At 48.6% G+C, this 18304-nt stretch overlaps 1 pseudogene; it reads right to left on the reverse strand.

The window, feature by feature from the left end:
* Positions 1-238: 238 nt before the first annotated feature.
* The window catches only part of LOC144828196 (olfactory receptor 6F1-like), a 29690-nt pseudogene continuing 11624 nt past the window's right edge, over positions 239-18304 (reverse strand).

Here is an 18304-nt window from a genome sequence, read left to right on the forward strand (position 1 = left end):
GCGTGTTTTTGTTTATTGATAGAGTTTCACAGTTTGCTGTAGAGCAAGATTGCCTTCTTATTTAGGTATATGGAAGGTTTTTTAGATTTAGCTTAGCCAAACTGTATTAAGATATAAAAAATATTGAGCTGGCCCTTTAATAAGTTACCTTAATTTGTGAACTTGCATCATGTTTTCTAAATAGTTGAACACTGAGAAATTTAAATGTCTCCATGTATCATCCAAAACCGTTTCAGTGCTATAATATTCCCACACGTGTACCTCTTCTCAAGTTGTGCATTATTTCCTTGTTTCTTAGGGTGTAAATGATAGGATTTAGTAGTGGAGTCACAATGGATGGGAAAACAGAAACAACGTTGTTGGTATCCAGAGAACTTCTCCCTGTTGGCTTGGCAAACATGAAAATTGTAGTCCCATAGAATATAGTTAATACAACAAGGTGAGAGGCACATGTGGAAAAGGCCTTCATCCGCCCACTTCTACTGGGCATTCTTATGATTGCCAACATGATGCGCCAATAAGATATAAGAACCACTAGCAAGCAGCCTACTAAAACAAAAGTAACCATGATAAAGAAATAAAACTCAACAGTATCGATTTTGGAACAGGAGAGCGTCACCAATGGAGCAAAGTCACAATAGTAGTGGTTGATTTTGTTAGGACCACAGAAGTGTAGTCTAGATATTTGAAAGATTGTTACTGTGAAAGACAAGAAGCCACATATCCAGGAGTCCAGAGCAAGATGAGTGCATCGTTTATGGCTCATGATGAGCATATAACGCAGAGGATAGCAAATAGCCACATAGCGATCAAAGGCCATGGCTACTAGCAGAAAGTTTTCTGTAGCCCCAAAGAAAAATGAAAATAATATTGTGCAATACATCCAGGCAAGGATATTGATTTGCTTCCTGTGACGAGGGTTGAAAGAAACTTGGGGACAGTGGCTGTAGGGTATTAGATTTCCAAGAAAAAATAGGTACCAATAAATAAATACATGGGTTTGTGCAGATAGATTGTACTCTTGATGATGGCAATGATTAGGATGTTAGTGGAAATTGTTATGACATAGGTGATACATATCACGACAAAGAGAGATATTTGCAATTCTCTGCCTACAGCAAACCCAATGAGAATAAAGTGATCCACGCTCGTTGAATTACCATTTCCCATGTCTTCCTGTTTCCTAGATTTCATACAAACTGAAAACAGAAATACAAAATGATCATTTAAAATCTTGAATGTTTTTCTTCTTGCAATGTTTTCAATAACATTTCAAATGTAATTAATGTAACATGATAATTTTACAGACATTCTGAAGTGGGGAAGTGCAGATCCCTCTACATGATATTTGAAGTGAATGGAATGTTAGTTTTTCTAAACACTGAACTCAACAAAAAACGCACCATTGACAACATTTAAACTAATTATACAAATCTGTACCAGTCCCGGCTTTATGCCTCGCTACCCGCCATTGTAGATTATCTCTCTGCCATACGGTTACCCACCCTAACCGCGGTACAACAAGATGACCTCGGAGCACCACTAGATCCCGAGGAACTCCGTGACACCATCTTCAACCTCTCGAACGGCAAGACTCCGGGGCCGGACGGCTTGCCGGCCGAGTTTTATAAGGCCGCCCCAGACATCCTGGTTCCGCAACTAGTGAAGATGTACTCCGCGGCTGTTGATGACTTCAACTTGCCACCGACTCTTAACGAGGCGACGCTTGTCTCCTTGCCCAAGCCTGACAGAGATACTACGCAGATGGGCTCTTATCGCCCTCTCGCGCTCCTGAACACGGACTATAAAATTCTTGCCTCCACACTGGCCCGCAGGCTGGCCCCCTTCGTTCCCACACTGGTACACCACGACCAAAATGGATTTGTGCCGACGAGACACACATCCCACAATATCCGCCGGCTATTTCGCTTGCAGGAATACGCCACGAGGCAGAGGGGTGCCTGGTGCTCGACTTGGAGAAAGCTTTTGATTCGGTGGAGTGGCCCTACTTGCGAGCGGTGTTGGAAAAGTTTGAGTTGGGAGATGACTTTCTAACAATGGTAGGCCTTTTATACCACAAACCCACAGTACGGGTCCGCACTGGGACCTTGCTCTCTGATCCTATTCGCGTACGGAGAGGCACTAGGCAGGGTTGTCCACTGTCGCCCCTGTTGTTCTCTCTGGCTGTGGAGCCCCTGGCCATGATACTCCGGTCGCAGGGAGCTACCTGGGGAATACCGTTGGCGGACGGACTACATATAGTATCCCTATACGCCGACGACCTACTACTGTACGTCAGGGACCTCAGTGGCGTCCCGGAGTCTCTCGCTGCTGTCTTCGACACCTTTGAAGAGGTGTCGGGATTGTGAGTGAATTGGGCCAAATCGGGGGCCTACTCCTTCGGCCCGGACTTTCCCGAATGCGATATACGCATCGGGGGTGGAAGGTTGCAGTGGTATCCCAACACGTTCAGATACCTTGGAATACGCATATACCGAGACCCGATAGACATTTTGGACGGCAATCTGATGAGGGCGATCGCCTCTATCAGAGCACAGGTGGAGTTCTGGAACACACTGCCGCTCAACATTCCTAGCCGCATAGCCTTGGCTAAGATGATAGTGCTGCCACGACTGCTATACTATTTTGCGAACATACCAACGTATGTGCCTACCCGGGTGTTTCGAGACATTGAGACCCTGCTACGAAGCCTGATTTGGAACAAAGGCAGACCTCGGGTCGCGCTGACAAAGCTCTACATGCCCATCACAGACGGCGGGCTAGCAGTTCCTAACATGGAGCTATATTATCTAGCAGCACAAATGCAGTGGGTGTCGTGCTGGTTGGGCGGCAGGAACCTAAGTGACACGGCTACAGATACCACCATTTGGTCTCTGTTCCAGATACAAGTGTTGTTCCACCCGCTGACTCGGGCTCCCCGCCCACCGCAACTACTGCTTGCAGTGGCACGCAGGTGTTTCCTTCGCTGCTTACGCCTAACACGAACAACGACACCATATGCGCCAATATTGCCACTATTAGGCACCCCGACGACGGCGGGGATCCTGACTGCTACACGGCTGCATAGCTGGATTGCCGCGGAGGTGGAAACAGTGGGTGACCTTTACTCCGATGGCGCTCTTCTGCCTTTTGCGACCCTTGTGGAAGACACATCCCTCCCAGCCGGCCAGTTCCTGGCACACGCATCTCTCGTACACACGTTGACTGCCGCCTGGGGAGACATGTCTAGTGAACCGCAGACGCACCACTTCATACAATACTTACATGTTATGAGTAACGGCACACACATTGTTCGCTGGTTGGCACAAGCACTCCTCCAACACACATGCCAGCACCTGCTCACCTAAGGGAAAAATGGGCGACAGACAGGGGACGGGACTGGACAGACAAGGAGTGGGCGGTGGTTCTGGCTGGCCCGGTGAACATCCCCCGCAGCCCTCGCTTTAAACTCATACAATTTTATATACTACACCGCGCGTACCTCACCCCTGACAAGATCAATAAATACTTCTCAGTAGCAGACACTGCCTGTGGCCGCTGCTCTCTCATCGGCGCTGATTTACTTCACATGCTCTGGCTCTGCCCTGCCCTCCAACAGTACTGGGACGGTGTGACCATGATACTCCGACTTTGTACTGGGGAGCAGGTACCGCATACGTGGGAAGCCTGTATATTAGGGCTGTATAAGCGCACGCACCTCAATAGAGTCCAGGCTAGATACTGGGATCTCGGCCTCATCACAGCCAAAAGACTACTTACCAAGAGATGGAAGGCTGCCGCACCCCCCCACCTCCGGCACTGGCACCTGTCATTGACGAACTGGGCGCGGGCTGAGGGCTCTGCTTTGCGGCGGGAAGAGACAGCAGGGCTCAGAAAGTTTCCCATAGCGCAACAGTGGGAGGACATTTTACACTCCTTCATACAGAAATGCACGGAACAGGGGATCACGTGAGGAACCATATGCTGCCGCCCTCATTATCTGATGTAACTCCACACTAAGCACTCATGATACACCAGGCGACTCCCTCTCACCATCGGACTCGACACACCGTCTGACTAGCGCTTTCATAACACGCATTGTTGATGACATACCACACTCCCGGGGCTGCGCCGCTGCGAGAGTGGCGACGGCAGTGGCCCGACCCATACATTGGACGGCTACACCCTCCAGTCACTCGGGGGACCCCCCCCCCCCATTGGGGCCCCACTGCGCAGGCGACCCGTACATTCCTGAGTCCCGGCCCTCCCCGCTTGCATACCCCGCGAGACACGACTGACACGCTGATTCAGATTTCTACCTCTTCGACACTACGGCGAACTCTGCATGAACCAATCCCTACCTGCCTCTTATGAACCCCACGTCCCTGTTTTGTAGTTAATTGTTGATACAGATACATACTCAACTGGACCATGTCCGTGCGCATACATCTTCACGCTTTATGCTACTTCCCGCCGTTGGGTACGCACGGATGGGACAGCCGAAGTTTGGGCACCCCGTCTAGACACTGAGATGCAGAACAATTTCACATTTGGAGGTTACACGCCCCATCTGCACTCGGTCGCTGAACACCCTCTAAGCTCCCTCGAACGGCGCCGTGCCAGTCACAATGTCACCCCGCACAGATATGTTCGCAGATACGACACATTGGTAGTGATGGACGCGGCAGACACCGCAGCTATAAACGAAGGTAGCATCAGCGCAACCACCTCGAGACACTACGCACATGTCAAAAAAACAAAACCCACAGACCACACAATTACTAGATATCAAGTGTATACAAGTCATGTTGTACTGCGCAATGTTGATTTACGCTGCCGGACCCCAGGGTTGCCGGAATTACAGCTGTGTATATACATTCTGTGAGCCACAAAGTTCATTACCTGCAGCTGGCCCGGCTGGGTTGTAAGCTATGGAGCTGTGTACACTGTATGCTGGACAATAAAGGTCTCTTTAAAAAAAAAAAATAAAAAAAAAAAAATTGACAACATTTAAACTAACTGTTGGAAATTCCGTAAAATATTAAATTGACAGCCTCTGCACTACATCTATCCCCAGCAACTTTTCATCATGCCAGCATCCAATGACACACAGCTCAGCACCTTGAAAAAGCCAAAGACAGGCACAACTTTTCTATAACATTGGCATCAGGCTTTGTTGCTTTACCCATAATCATGTGGGAATAACTGCTTTAAGTAGAGGGAGAGGATATACAGAAGAGGTTAATTCCTTTTGCTATGTCTGAGTAAGAGATACTAGGGAGATACTGCAGTCCGCCAGTTGTGTTTCTGTATATGGTTGCACAATGGGGGCAGGAATTAACTTCACCTACCTTTCTCATGTTATATGCACCCATGTAAAGGTACAGACTCGCTCTACCTTCCTGGGCACTGGTACATTCCCTAAATCCAATGGAATTAATGGCGGCCAGCTCAGAAGAAAGCTAATCCTGTTGCATAGCAAGTATCACTAGTCAAGTGCAGCAGTAAAGCACCATGCCAGAGTCACTGATGGACATACAATGAGTGGCATTTTCCCTGTGTCATAGCTACATTTCTCTCATACAGTAGGAGTTTTTGACTGCAAGCATTTGCCAATTCAGTCATCATTGCAGATGGCACTTCTTTATCGCAAACACTATTCCTGAGGTCCGCAATTGTCTTTCATGCCAGGACTGTTTCACACATGTGTACACTTCATTTTCAGATCCAACACAGTCAGCTAAATTTTCTATTGTTCAGATGTTTTACTTCTATTGACTGCTGGAATTAAGAATACATATGCTGAGGTCTTCGACCTTTTAATGGAGGAGGCCCCGGATGTTTTATTCCTGACAGAGACTTAGCTCACGCCTGACTCGGTGGCAGAGTCTTGGCTGGCCCTTCCCCAAGCGTACGTGATGGAAAGAGTAAGCAAGAAGGGACAGTAGAGGGGGCGGTATTGCAATCATTGCTAAGGATGTCTACAATTGCAGTTTCAGGAAGGAGTATATAGCAGGATGCGAAAGTGCACTGTTCAAAATCACTTTAAATCCTAACTTTACTATGACTGGCTTTCTCATCTACCGTCCCCCCCCCGGCCCTTCCAGTCTTTTTAGTGAAGACTTATTGAATAAAGTTGAGCTATATGCGAGCAGGCCAGCAAATTTTACTATCTTAGGGGACCTCAATCTCCATCTGGAGAATAGCGGGAAGGCGGAGATCACCAGTTTTCTGTCAGATCTAGAGGCCTATCAGCTGGCCCAGCAGGTTCGGGCATCCACGCATGTGGCTGGCCACTTGCTAGACCCCTTATTCTCAAATCTAAGCTGCCTTACGATCTTCCCGCCGGCTCCGCAGACTTGGACTGACCATTTTTTGGTCCCATTCTCGCTGCGGCTGCTGGGGAAAGTAGATCTGATTCACCCTACTCCTATCCTAAAACGCACCTGGCACAAGTTAGACACAGGTCTTTTCTCAGCATGGCTTGCTAGTCATAGGCCCCAGCTACCACCGGATGTGGAGGCGGCAAACGTTTGCTTTGATGAGTAGGTAACGTCCTGCTTGGATAGTTGTATCCCAGCTAAACTGGGGGGGAGATGCGCATGCCATCCAACCCTTGGTTTAATGACTCTCTAATCATAGCCAAAAAGGGATGCAAGCAGCTGGAACATGCATGGAGACTCTCCTATGATGGGGTAGCAAAAAACAAATATCGTGCAGCTATTAAACAGTACCATAAGCTCATTTGGAGAGCTCAAGCAGAGTTTGTGGCCGATAAGGTTCTGGCCAGTACTAACCCCGCCAAGACTATCTTCTCTTTGTTGAAGGGGATGAAGAGCGGTGGTACTATGGGGTCCTCTCCGATCTCTTCAAATAAGCAGTGTAATGAGCTGGCCAGGTACTTTGTTAATAAAGTTGAAAAGATTTATCTTGAGCTACCTACCCTGGTTTTTTCAGCTGAGGTTGCGGTTTTGGGGGCTACTTCCTCCATCAGGGGAAACACCCTGTCTTCTTTTCCTCCGTTGACATATACAGAGTTTGAGTTTCTCTGTTCAAAGGTTAAATCGGGCTCGCCGGCTGACCCTTTGACACCGGCTCATTTTCGTCAGTTTCACACTCTTCTCTCCCAGCTGAATATTGACCTGGTCAATCTTTCTTTGGCACCAGCTTCCGTACCTGGGGTGTGGAAACACGCAAAAGTCATCCCTCTGCTTAAAAAACCCTCCTTGAAGCCGACAGAGTCAGGCAATTATCGCCCCATCTCACAACTGCCTTTCCTGGCGAAGTTGGCGAATCCCATGTGAACTCCATTCTTACTAAGTTTGTTGAGCAGAATGCCATCTTGAATCCATCACAGCATGGTTTCCGAGCTCGCCACAGCACTGACTCTGCTTTGTTGGTAGTTACGAAAGCCATCCGGGCAAAGCTGGATGTCGGTGACTCAGCGGCCTTGGTCCTATTGGACCTAAGCTCCACTTTTGATACAGTCTCCCATGCGATACTCCTAAAACGCCTACAGGAAATTGGCATTAGGGATGTAGCGTTGGACTGGTTCCGGTCCTTTCTGGAGGGGAGGTCTTTCCAATTTCTTGTGCCTCCTTTCCATTCTCAGGAGTTTGCTTTGCATCAGGGGGTGCCACAGGGCTCAGTGTTGAGCCGTTTATTGTTCAACATCTATGTCCAGCCCTTAGCTGTGCTAGCCAAAGAAAGGTGTTTGTCACTGGTGTCGTATGCCGACGATACCCAATTGGTGATCGATTTCTCAAATAAATGCCGTATTAATCAATAAATACTTCTCAGTAGCAGACACTGCCTGTGGCCGTTGTTCTCTCATCGGCGCTGATTTACTTCACATGCTCTGGCTCTGCCCTGCCCTCCAACAGTACTGGGACGGTGTGACCATGATACTCCGACTTTGTACTGGGGAGCAGGTACCGCATACGTGGGAAGCCTGTATATTAGGGCTGTATAAGCGCACGCACCTCAATAGAGTCCAGGCTAGATACTGGGATCTCGGCCTCATCACAGCCAAAAGACTACTTACCAAGAGATGGAAGGCGGCCGCACCCCCCACCTCCGGCACTGGCACCTGTCATTGACGAACTGGGCGCGGGCTGAGGGCTCTGCTTTGGAGCGGGAAGAGACAGCAGGGCTCAGAAAGTTTCCCATAGCGCAACAGTGGGAGGACATTTTACACTCCTTCATACAGAAATGCACGGAACAGGGGATCACGTGAGGAACCATATGCTGCCGCCCTCATTATCTGATGTAACTCCACACTAAGCACTCATGATACACCAGGCGACTCCCTCTCACCATCGGACTCGACACACCATCTGACTAGCGCTTTCATAACACGCATTGTTGATGACATACCACACTCCCGGGGCTGCGCCGCTGCGAGAGTGGCGACGGCAGTGGCCCGACCCATACATTGGACGGCTACACCCTCCAGTCACTCGGGGGACACCCCCCCCCATTGGGGCCCCACTGCGCAGGCGACCCGTACATTCCTGAGTCCCGGCCCTCCCCGCTTGCATACCCCGCGAGACACGACTGACACGCTGATTCAGATTTCTACCTCTTCGACACTACGGCAAACTCTGCATGAACCAATCCCTACCTGCCTCTTATGAACCCCACGTCCCTGTTTTGTAGTTAATTGTTGATACAGATACATACTCAACTGGACCATGTCCGTGCGCATACATCTTCGCGCTTTATGCTACTTCCCGCCATTGGGTACGCACGGATGGGACAGCCGAAGTTTGGGCACCCCGTCTAGACACTTAGATGCAGAACAATTTCACATTTGGAGGTTACACGCCCCATCTGCACTCGGTCGCTGAACACCCTCTAAGCTCCCTCGAACGGCGCCGTGCCAGTCACAATGTCACCCCGCACAGATATGTTCGCAGATACGACACATTGGTAGTGATGGACGCGGCAGACACCGCAGCTATAAACGAAGGTAGCATCAGCGCAACCACCTCGAGACACTACGCACATGTCAAAAAAACAAAACCCACAGACCACACAATTACTAGATATCAAGTGTATACAAGTCATGTTGTACTGCGCAATGTTGATTTACGCTGCCGGACCCCAGGGTTGCCGGAATTACAGCTGTGTATATACATTCTGTGAGCCACAAAGTTCATTACCTGCAGCTGGCCCGGCTGGGTTGTAAGCTATGGAGCTGTGTACACTGTATGCTGGACAATAAAGGTCTCTTTAAAAAAAAAAAAAAAAAAAAAAAAATTGACAACATTTAAACTAACTGTTGGAAATTCCGTAAAATATTAAATTGACAGCCTCTGCACTACATCTATCCCCAGCAACTTTTCATCATGCCAGCATCCAATGACACACAGCTCAGCACCTTGAAAAAGCCAAAGACAGGCACAACTTTTCTATAACATTGGCATCAGGCTTTGTTGCTTTACCCATAATCATGTGGGAATAACTGCTTTAAGTAGAGGGAGAGGATATACAGAAGAGGTTAATTCCTTTTGCTATGTCTGAGTAAGAGATACTAGGGAGATACTGCAGTCCGCCAGTTGTGTTTCTGTATATGGTTGCACAATGGGGGCAGGAATTAACTTCACCTACCTTTCTCATGTTATATGCACCCATGTAAAGGTACAGACTCGCTCTACCTTCCTGGGCACTGGTACATTCCCTAAATCCAATGGAATTAATAGCGGCCAGCTCAGAAGAAAGCTAATCCTGTTGCATAGCAAGTATCACTAGTCAAGTGCAGCAGTAAAGCACCATGCCAGAGTCACTGATGGACATACAATGAGTGGCATTTTCCCTGTGTCATAGCTACATTTCTCTCATACAGTAGGAGTTTTTGACTGCAAGCATTTGCCAATTCAGTCATCATTGCAGATGGCACTCCTTTATCGCAAACACTATTCCTGAGGTCCGCAATTGTCTTTCATGCCAGGACTGTTTCACACATGTGTACACTTCATTTTCAGATTCAACACAGTCAGCTAAATTTTCTATTGTTCAGATGTTTTACTTCTATTGACTGCTGGAATTAAGAATACATATGCTGAGGTCTTCGACCTTTTAATGGAGGAGGCCCCGGATGTTTTATTCCTGACAGAGACTTAGCTCACGCCTGACTCGGTGGCAGAGTCTTGGCTGGCCCTTCCCCAAGCGTACGTGATGGAAAGAGTAAGCAAGAAGGGACAGTAGAGGGGGCGGTATTGCAATCATTGCTAAGGATGTCTACAATTGCAGTTTCAGGAAGGAGTATATAGCAGGATGCGAAAGTGCACTGTTCAAAATCACTTTAAATCTTAACTTTACTATGACTGGCTTTCTCATCTACCGTCCCCCCCGGCCCTTCCAGTCTTTTTAGTGAAGACTTATTGAATAAAGTTGAGCTATATGCGAGCAGGGCAGCAAATTTTACTATCTTAGGGGACCTCAATCTCCATCTGGAGAATAGCGGGAAGGCGGAGATCACCAGTTTTCTGGCAGATCTAGAGGCCTATCAGCTGGCCCAGCAGGTTCGGGCATCCACGCATGTGGCTGGCCACTTGCTAGACCCCTTATTCTCAAATCTAAGCTGCCTTACGATCTTCCCGCCGGCTCCGCAGACTTGGACTGACCATTTTTTGGTCCCATTCTCGCTGCGGCTGCTGGGGAAAGTAGATCTGATTCACCCTACTCCTATCCTAAAACGCACCTGGCACAAGTTAGACACAGGTCTTTTCTCAGCATGGCTTGCTAGTCATAGGCCCCAGCTACCACCGGATGTGGAGGCGGCAAACTTTTGCTTTGATGAGTAGGTAACGTCCTGCTTGGATAGTTGTATCCCAGCTAAACTGGGGGGGAGATGCGCATGCCATCCAACCCTTGGCTTAATGACTCTCTAATCATAGCCAAAAAGGGATGCAAGCAGCTGGAACATGCATGGAGACTCTCCTATGATGGGGTAGCAAAAAACAAATATCGTGCAGCTATTAAACAGTACCATAAGCTCATTTGGAGAGCTCAAGCAGAGTTTGTGGCCGATAAGATTCTGGCTAGTACTAACCCCGCCAAGACTATCTTCTCTTTGTTGAAGGGGATGAAGAGCGGTGGTACTATGGGGTCCTCTCCGATCTCTTCAAATAAGCAGTGTAATGAGCTGGCCAGGTACTTTGTTAATAAAGTTGAAAAGATTTATCTTGAGCTACCTACCCTGGTTTTTTCAGCTGAGGTTGCGGTTTTGGGGGCTACTTCCTCCATCAGGGGAAACACCCTGTCTTCTTTTCCTCCGTTGACATATACAGAGTTTGAGTTTCTCTGTTCAAAGGTTAAATCGGGCTCGCCGGCTGACCCTTTGACACCTGCTCATTTTCGTCAGTTTCACACTCTTCTCTCCCAGCTGAATATTGACCTGGTCAATCTTTCTTTGGCACCAGCTTCCGTACCTGGGGTGTGGAAACACGCAAAAGTCATCCCTCTGCTTAAAAAACCCTCCTTGAAGCCGACAGAGTCAGGCAATTATCGCCCCATCTCACAACTGCCTTTCCTGGCGAAGTTGGCGAATCCCATGTGAACTCCATTCTTACTAAGTTTGTTGAGCAGAATGCCATCTTGAATCCATCACAGCATGGTTTCCGAGCTCGCCACAGCACTGACTCTGCTTTGTTGGTAGTTACGAAAGCCATCCGGGCAAAGCTGGATGTCGGTGACTCAGCGGCCTTGGTCCTATTGGACCTAAGCTCCACTTTTGATACAGTCTCCCATGCGATACTCCTAAAACGCCTACAGGAAATTGGCATTAGGGATGTAGCGTTGGACTGGTTCCGGTCCTTTCTGGAGGGGAGGTCTTTCCAATTTCTTGTGCCTCCTTTCCATTCTCAGGAGTTTGCTTTGCATCAGGGGGTGCCACAGGGCTCAGTGTTGAGCCGTTTATTGTTCAACATCTATGTCCAGCCCTTAGCTGTGCTAGCCAAAGAAAGGTGTTTGTCACTGGTGTCGTATGCCGACGATACCCAATTGGTGATCGATTTCTCAAATAAATGCCGGATTAATCAATAAATACTTCTCAGTAGCAGACACTGCCTGTGGCCGCTGCTCTCTCATCGGCGCTGATTTACTTCACATGCTCTGGCTCTGCCCTGCCCTCCAACAGTACTGGGACGGTGTGACCATGATACTCCGACTTTGTACTGGGGAGCAGGTACCGCATACGTGGGAAGCCTGTATATTAGGGCTGTATAAGCGCACGCACCTCAATAGAGTCCAGGCTAGATACTGGGATCTCGGCCTCATCACAGCCAAAAGACTACTTACCAAGAGATGGAAGGCGGCCGCACCCCCCCACCTCCGGCACTGGCACCTGTCATTGACGAACTGGGCGCGGGCTGAGGGCTCTGCTTTGGGGCGGGAAGAGACAGCAGGGCTCAGAAAGTTTCCCATAGCGCAACAGTGGGAGGACATTTTACACTCCTTCATACAGAAATGCACGGAACAGGGGATCACGTGAGGAACCATATGCTGCCGCCCTCATTATCTGATGTAACTCCACACTAAGCACTCATGATACACCAGGCGACTCCCTCTCACCATCGGACTCGACACACCATCTGACTAGCGCTTTCATAACACGCATTGTTGATGACATACCACACTCCCGGGGCTGCGCCGCTGCGAGAGTGGCGACGGCAGTGGCCCGACCCATACATTGGACGGCTACACCCTCCAGTCACTCGGGGGACACCCCCCCCCCCATTGGGGCCCCACTGCGCAGGCGACCCGTACATTCCTGAGTCCCGGCCCTCCCCGCTTGCATACCCCGCGAGACACGACTGACACGCTGATTCAGATTTCTACCTCTTCGACACTACGGCAAACTCTGCATGAACCAATCCCTACCTGCCTCTTATGAACCCCACGTCCCTGTTTTGTAGTTAATTGTTGATACAGATACATACTCAACTGGACCATGTCCGTGCGCATACATCTTCGCGCTTTATGCTACTTCCCGCCATTGGGTACGCACGGATGGGACAGCCGAAGTTTGGGCACCCCGTCTAGACACTTAGATGCAGAACAATTTCACATTTGGAGGTTACACGCCCCATCTGCACTCGGTCGCTGAACACCCTCTAAGCTCCCTCGAACGGCGCCGTGCCAGTCACAATGTCACCCCGCACAGATATGTTCGCAGATACGACACATTGGTAGTGATGGACGCGGCAGACACCGCAGCTATAAACGAAGGTAGCATCAGCGCAACCACCTCGAGACACTACGCACATGTCAAAAAAACAAAACCCACAGACCACACAATTACTAGATATCAAGTGTATACAAGTCATGTTGTACTGCGCAATGTTGATTTACGCTGCCGGACCCCAGGGTTGCCGGAATTACAGCTGTGTATATACATTCTGTGAGCCACAAAGTTCATTACCTGCAGCTGGCCCGGCTGGGTTGTAAGCTATGGAGCTGTGTACACTGTATGCTGGACAATAAAGGTCTCTTTAAAAAAAAAAAAAAAAAAAAAATTGACAACATTTAAACTAACTGTTGGAAATTCCGTAAAATATTAAATTGACAGCCTCTGCACTACATCTATCCCCAGCAACTTTTCATCATGCCAGCATCCAATGACACACAGCTCAGCACCTTGAAAAAGCCAAAGACAGGCACAACTTTTCTATAACATTGGCATCAGGCTTTGTTGCTTTACCCATAATCATGTGGGAATAACTGCTTTAAGTAGAGGGAGAGGATATACAGAAGAGGTTAATTCCTTTTGCTATGTCTGAGTAAGAGATACTAGGGAGATACTGCAGTCCGCCAGTTGTGTTTCTGTATATGGTTGCACAATGGGGGCAGGAATTAACTTCACCTACCTTTCTCATGTTATATGCACCCATGTAAAGGTACAGACTCGCTCTACCTTCCTGGGCACTGGTACATTCCCTAAATCCAATGGAATTAATGGCGGCCAGCTCAGAAGAAAGCTAATCCTGTTGCATAGCAAGTATCACTAGTCAAGTGCAGCAGTAAAGCACCATGCCAGAGTCATTGATGGACATACAATGAGTGGCATTTTCCCTGTGTCATAGCTACATTTCTCTCATACAGTAGGAGTTTTTGACTGCAAGCATTTGCCAATTCAGTCATCATTGCAGATGGCACTCCTTTATCGCAAACACTATTCCTGAGGTCCGCAATTGTCTTTCATGCCAGGACTGTTTCACACATGTGTACACTTCATTTTCAGATCCAACACAGTCAGCTAAATTTTCTATTGTTCAGATGTTTTACTTCTATTGACTGCTGGAATTAAGAATACATATGCTGAGGTCTTCGACCTTTTAATGGAGGAGGCCCCGGATGTTTTATTCCTGACAGAGACTTAGCTCACGCCTGACTCGGTGGCAGAGTCTTGGCTGGCCCTTCCCCAAGCGTACGTGATGGAAAGAGTAAGCAAGAAGGGACAGTAGAGGGGGCGGTATTGCAATCATTGCTAAGGATGTCTACAATTGCAGTTTCAGGAAGGAGTATATAGCAGGATGCGAAAGTGCACTGTTCAAAATCACTTTAAATCCTAACTTTACTATGACTGGCTTTCTCATCTACCGTCCCCCCCCGGCCCTTCCAGTCTTTTTAGTGAAGACTTATTAAATAAAGTTGAGCTATATGCGAGCAGGGCAGCAAATTTTACTATCTTAGGGGACCTCAATCTCCATCTGGAGAATAGCGGGAAGGCGGAGATCACCAGTTTTCTGGCAGATCTAGAGGCCTATCAGCTGGCCCAGCAGGTTCGGGCATCCACGCATGTGGCTGGCCACTTGCTAGACCCCTTATTCTCAAATCTAAGCTGCCTTACGATCTTCCCGCCGGCTCCGCAGACTTGGACTGACCATTTTTTGGTCCCATTCTCGCTGCGGCTGCTGGGGAAAGTAGATCTGATTCACCCTACTCCTATCCTAAAACGCACCTGGCACAAGTTAGACACAGGTCTTTTCTCAGCATGGCTTGCTAGTCATAGGCCCCAGCTACCACCGGATGTGGAGGCGGCAAACTTTTGCTTTGATGAGTAGGTAACGTCCTGCTTGGATAGTTGTATCCCAGCTAAACTGGGGGGGAGATGCGCATGCCATCCAACCCTTGGCTTAATGACTCTCTAATCATAGCCAAAAAGGGATGCAAGCAGCTGGAACATGCATGGAGACTCTCCTATGATGGGGTAGCAAAAAACAAATATCGTGCAGCTATTAAATAGTACCATAAGCTCATTTGGAGAGCTCAAGCAGAGTTTGTGGCCGATAAGATTCTGGCTAGTACTAACCCCGCCAAGACTATCTTCTCTTTGTTGAAGGGGATGAAGAGCGGTGGTACTATGGGGTCCTCTCCGATCTCTTCAAATAAGCAGTGTAATGAGCTGGCCAGGTACTTTGTTAATAAAGTTGAAAAGATTTATCTTGAGCTACCTACCCTGGTTTTTTCAGCTGAGGTTGCGGTTTTGGGGGCTACTTCCTCCATCAGGGGAAACACCCTGTCTTCTTTTCCTCCGTTGACATATACAGAGTTTGAGTTTCTCTGTTCAAAGGTTAAATCGGGCTCGCCGGCTGACCCTTTGACACCTGCTCATTTTCGTCAGTTTCACACTCTTCTCTCCCAGCTGAATATTGACCTGGTCAATCTTTCTTTGGCACCAGCTTCCGTACCTGGGGTGTGGAAACACGCAAAAGTCATCCCTCTGCTTAAAAAACCCTCCTTGAAGCCGACATAGTCAGGCAATTATCGCCCCATCTCACAACTGCCTTTCCTGGCGAAGTTGGCGAATCCCATGTGAACTCCATTCTTACTAAGTTTGTTGAGCAGAATGCCATCTTGAATCCATCACAGCATGGTTTCCGAGCTCGCCACAGCACTGACTCTGCTTTGTTGGTAGTTACGAAAGCCATCCGGGCAAAGCTGGATGTCGGTGACTCAGCGGCCTTGGTCCTATTGGACCTAAGCTCCACTTTTGATACAGTCTCCCATGCGATACTCCTAAAACGCCTACAGGAAATTGGCATTAGGGATGTAGCGTTGGACTGGTTCCGGTCCTTTCTGGAGGGGAGGTCTTTCCAATTTCTTGTGCCTCCTTTCCATTCTCAGGAGTTTGCTTTGCATCAGGGGGTGCCACAGGGCTCAGTGTTGAGCCGTTTATTGTTCAACATCTATGTCCAGCCCTTAGCTGTGCTAGCCAAAGAAAGGTGTTTGTCACTGGTGTCGTATGCCGACGATACCCAATTGGTGATCGATTTCTCAAATAAATGCCGGATTAATCAATAAATACTTCTCAGTAGCAGACACTGCCTGTGGCCGCTGCTCTCTCATCGGCGCTGATTTACTTCACATGCTCTGGCTCTGCCCTGCCCTCCAACAGTACTGGGACGGTGTGACCATGATACTCCGACTTTGTACTGGGGAGCAGGTATCGCATACGTGGGAAGCCTGTATATTAGGGCTGTATAAGCGCACACACCTCAATAGAGTCCAGGCTAGATACTGGGATCTCGGCCTCATCACAGCCAAAAGACTACTTACCAAGAGATGGAAAGCGACCGCACCCCCCCACCTCCGGCACTGGCACCTGTCATTGATGAACTGGGCGCGGGCTGAGGGCTCTGCTTTGCGGCGGGAAGAGACAGCAGGGCTCAGAAAGTTTCCCATAGCGCAACAGTGGGAGGACATTTTACACTCCTTCATACAGAAATGCACGGAACAGGGGATCACGTGAGGAACCATATGCTGCCGCCCTCATTATCTGATGTAACTCCACACTAAGCACTCATGATACACCAGGCGACTCCCTCTCACCATCGGACTCGACACACCGTCTGACTAGCGCTTTCATAACACGCATTGTTGATGACATACCACACTCCCGGGGCTGCGCCGCTGCGAGAGTGGCGACGGCAGTGGCCCGACCCATACATTGGACGGCTACACCCTCCAGTCACTCGGGGGACACCCCCCCCCCATTGGGGCCCCACTGCGCAGGCGACCCGTACATTCCTGAGTCCCGGCCCTCCCCAGTTGCATACCCCGCGAGACACGACTGACACGCTGATTCAGATTTCTACCTCTTCGACACTACGGCCAACTCTGCATGAACCATTCCCTACCTGCCTCTTATGAACCCCACGTCCCTGTTTTGTAGTTAATTGTTGATACAGATACATACTCAACTGGACCATGTCCGTGCGCATACATCTTCGCGCTTTATGCTACTTCCCGCCATTGGGTACGCACGGATGGGACAGCCGAAGTTTGGGCACCCCGTCTAGACACTGAGATGCAGATCAATTTCACATTTGGAGGTTACACGCCCCATCTGCACTCGGTCGCTGAACACCCTCTAAGCTCCCTCGAACGGCGCCGTGCCAGTCACAATGTCACCCCGCACAGATATGTTCGCAGATACGACACATTGGTAGTGATGGACGCGGCAGACACCGCAGCTATAAACGAAGGTAGCATCAGCGCAACCACCTCGAGACACTACGCACATGTCAAAAAAACAAAACCCACAGACCACACAATTACTAGATATCAAGTGTATACAAGTCATGTTGTACTGCGCAATGTTGATTTACGCTGCCGGACCCCAGGGTTGCCGGAATTACAGCTGTGTATATACATTCTGTGAGCCACAAAGTTCATTACCTGCAGCTGGCCCGGCTGGGTTGTAAGCTATGGAGCTGTGTACACTGTATGCTGGACAATAAAGGTCTCTTTAACAAAAAAAAAATAAAAAAAAAATAAATTGACAACATTTAAACTAACTGTTGGAAATTCCGTAAAATATTAAATTGACAGCCTCTGCACTACATCTATCCCCAGCAACTTTTCATCATGCCAGCATCCAATGACACACAGCTCAGCACCTTGAAAAAGCCAAAGACAGGCACAACTTTTCTATAACATTGGACTCAGGCTTTTTTGCTTTACCCATAATCATGTGGGAATAACTGCTTTAAGTAGAGGGAGAGGATATACAGAAGAGGTTAATTCCTTTTGCTATGTCTGAGTAAGAGATACTAGGGAGATACTGCAGTCCGCCAGTTGTGTTTCTGTATATGGTTGCACAATGGGAGCAGGAATTAACTTCACCTACCTTTCTCATGTTATATGCACCCATGTAAAGGTACAGACTCGCTCTACCTTCCTGGGCACTGGTACATTCCCTAAATCCAATGGAATTAATGGCGGCCAGCTCAGAAGAAAGCTAATCCTGTTGCATAGCAAGTATCACTAGTCAAGTGCAGCAGTAAAGCACCATGCC

This window comes from Lissotriton helveticus, chromosome 4_1 (assembly GCF_964261635.1).
Source record: "Lissotriton helveticus chromosome 4_1, aLisHel1.1, whole genome shotgun sequence".
Lineage (NCBI taxonomy): Eukaryota > Metazoa > Chordata > Amphibia > Caudata > Salamandridae > Lissotriton > Lissotriton helveticus.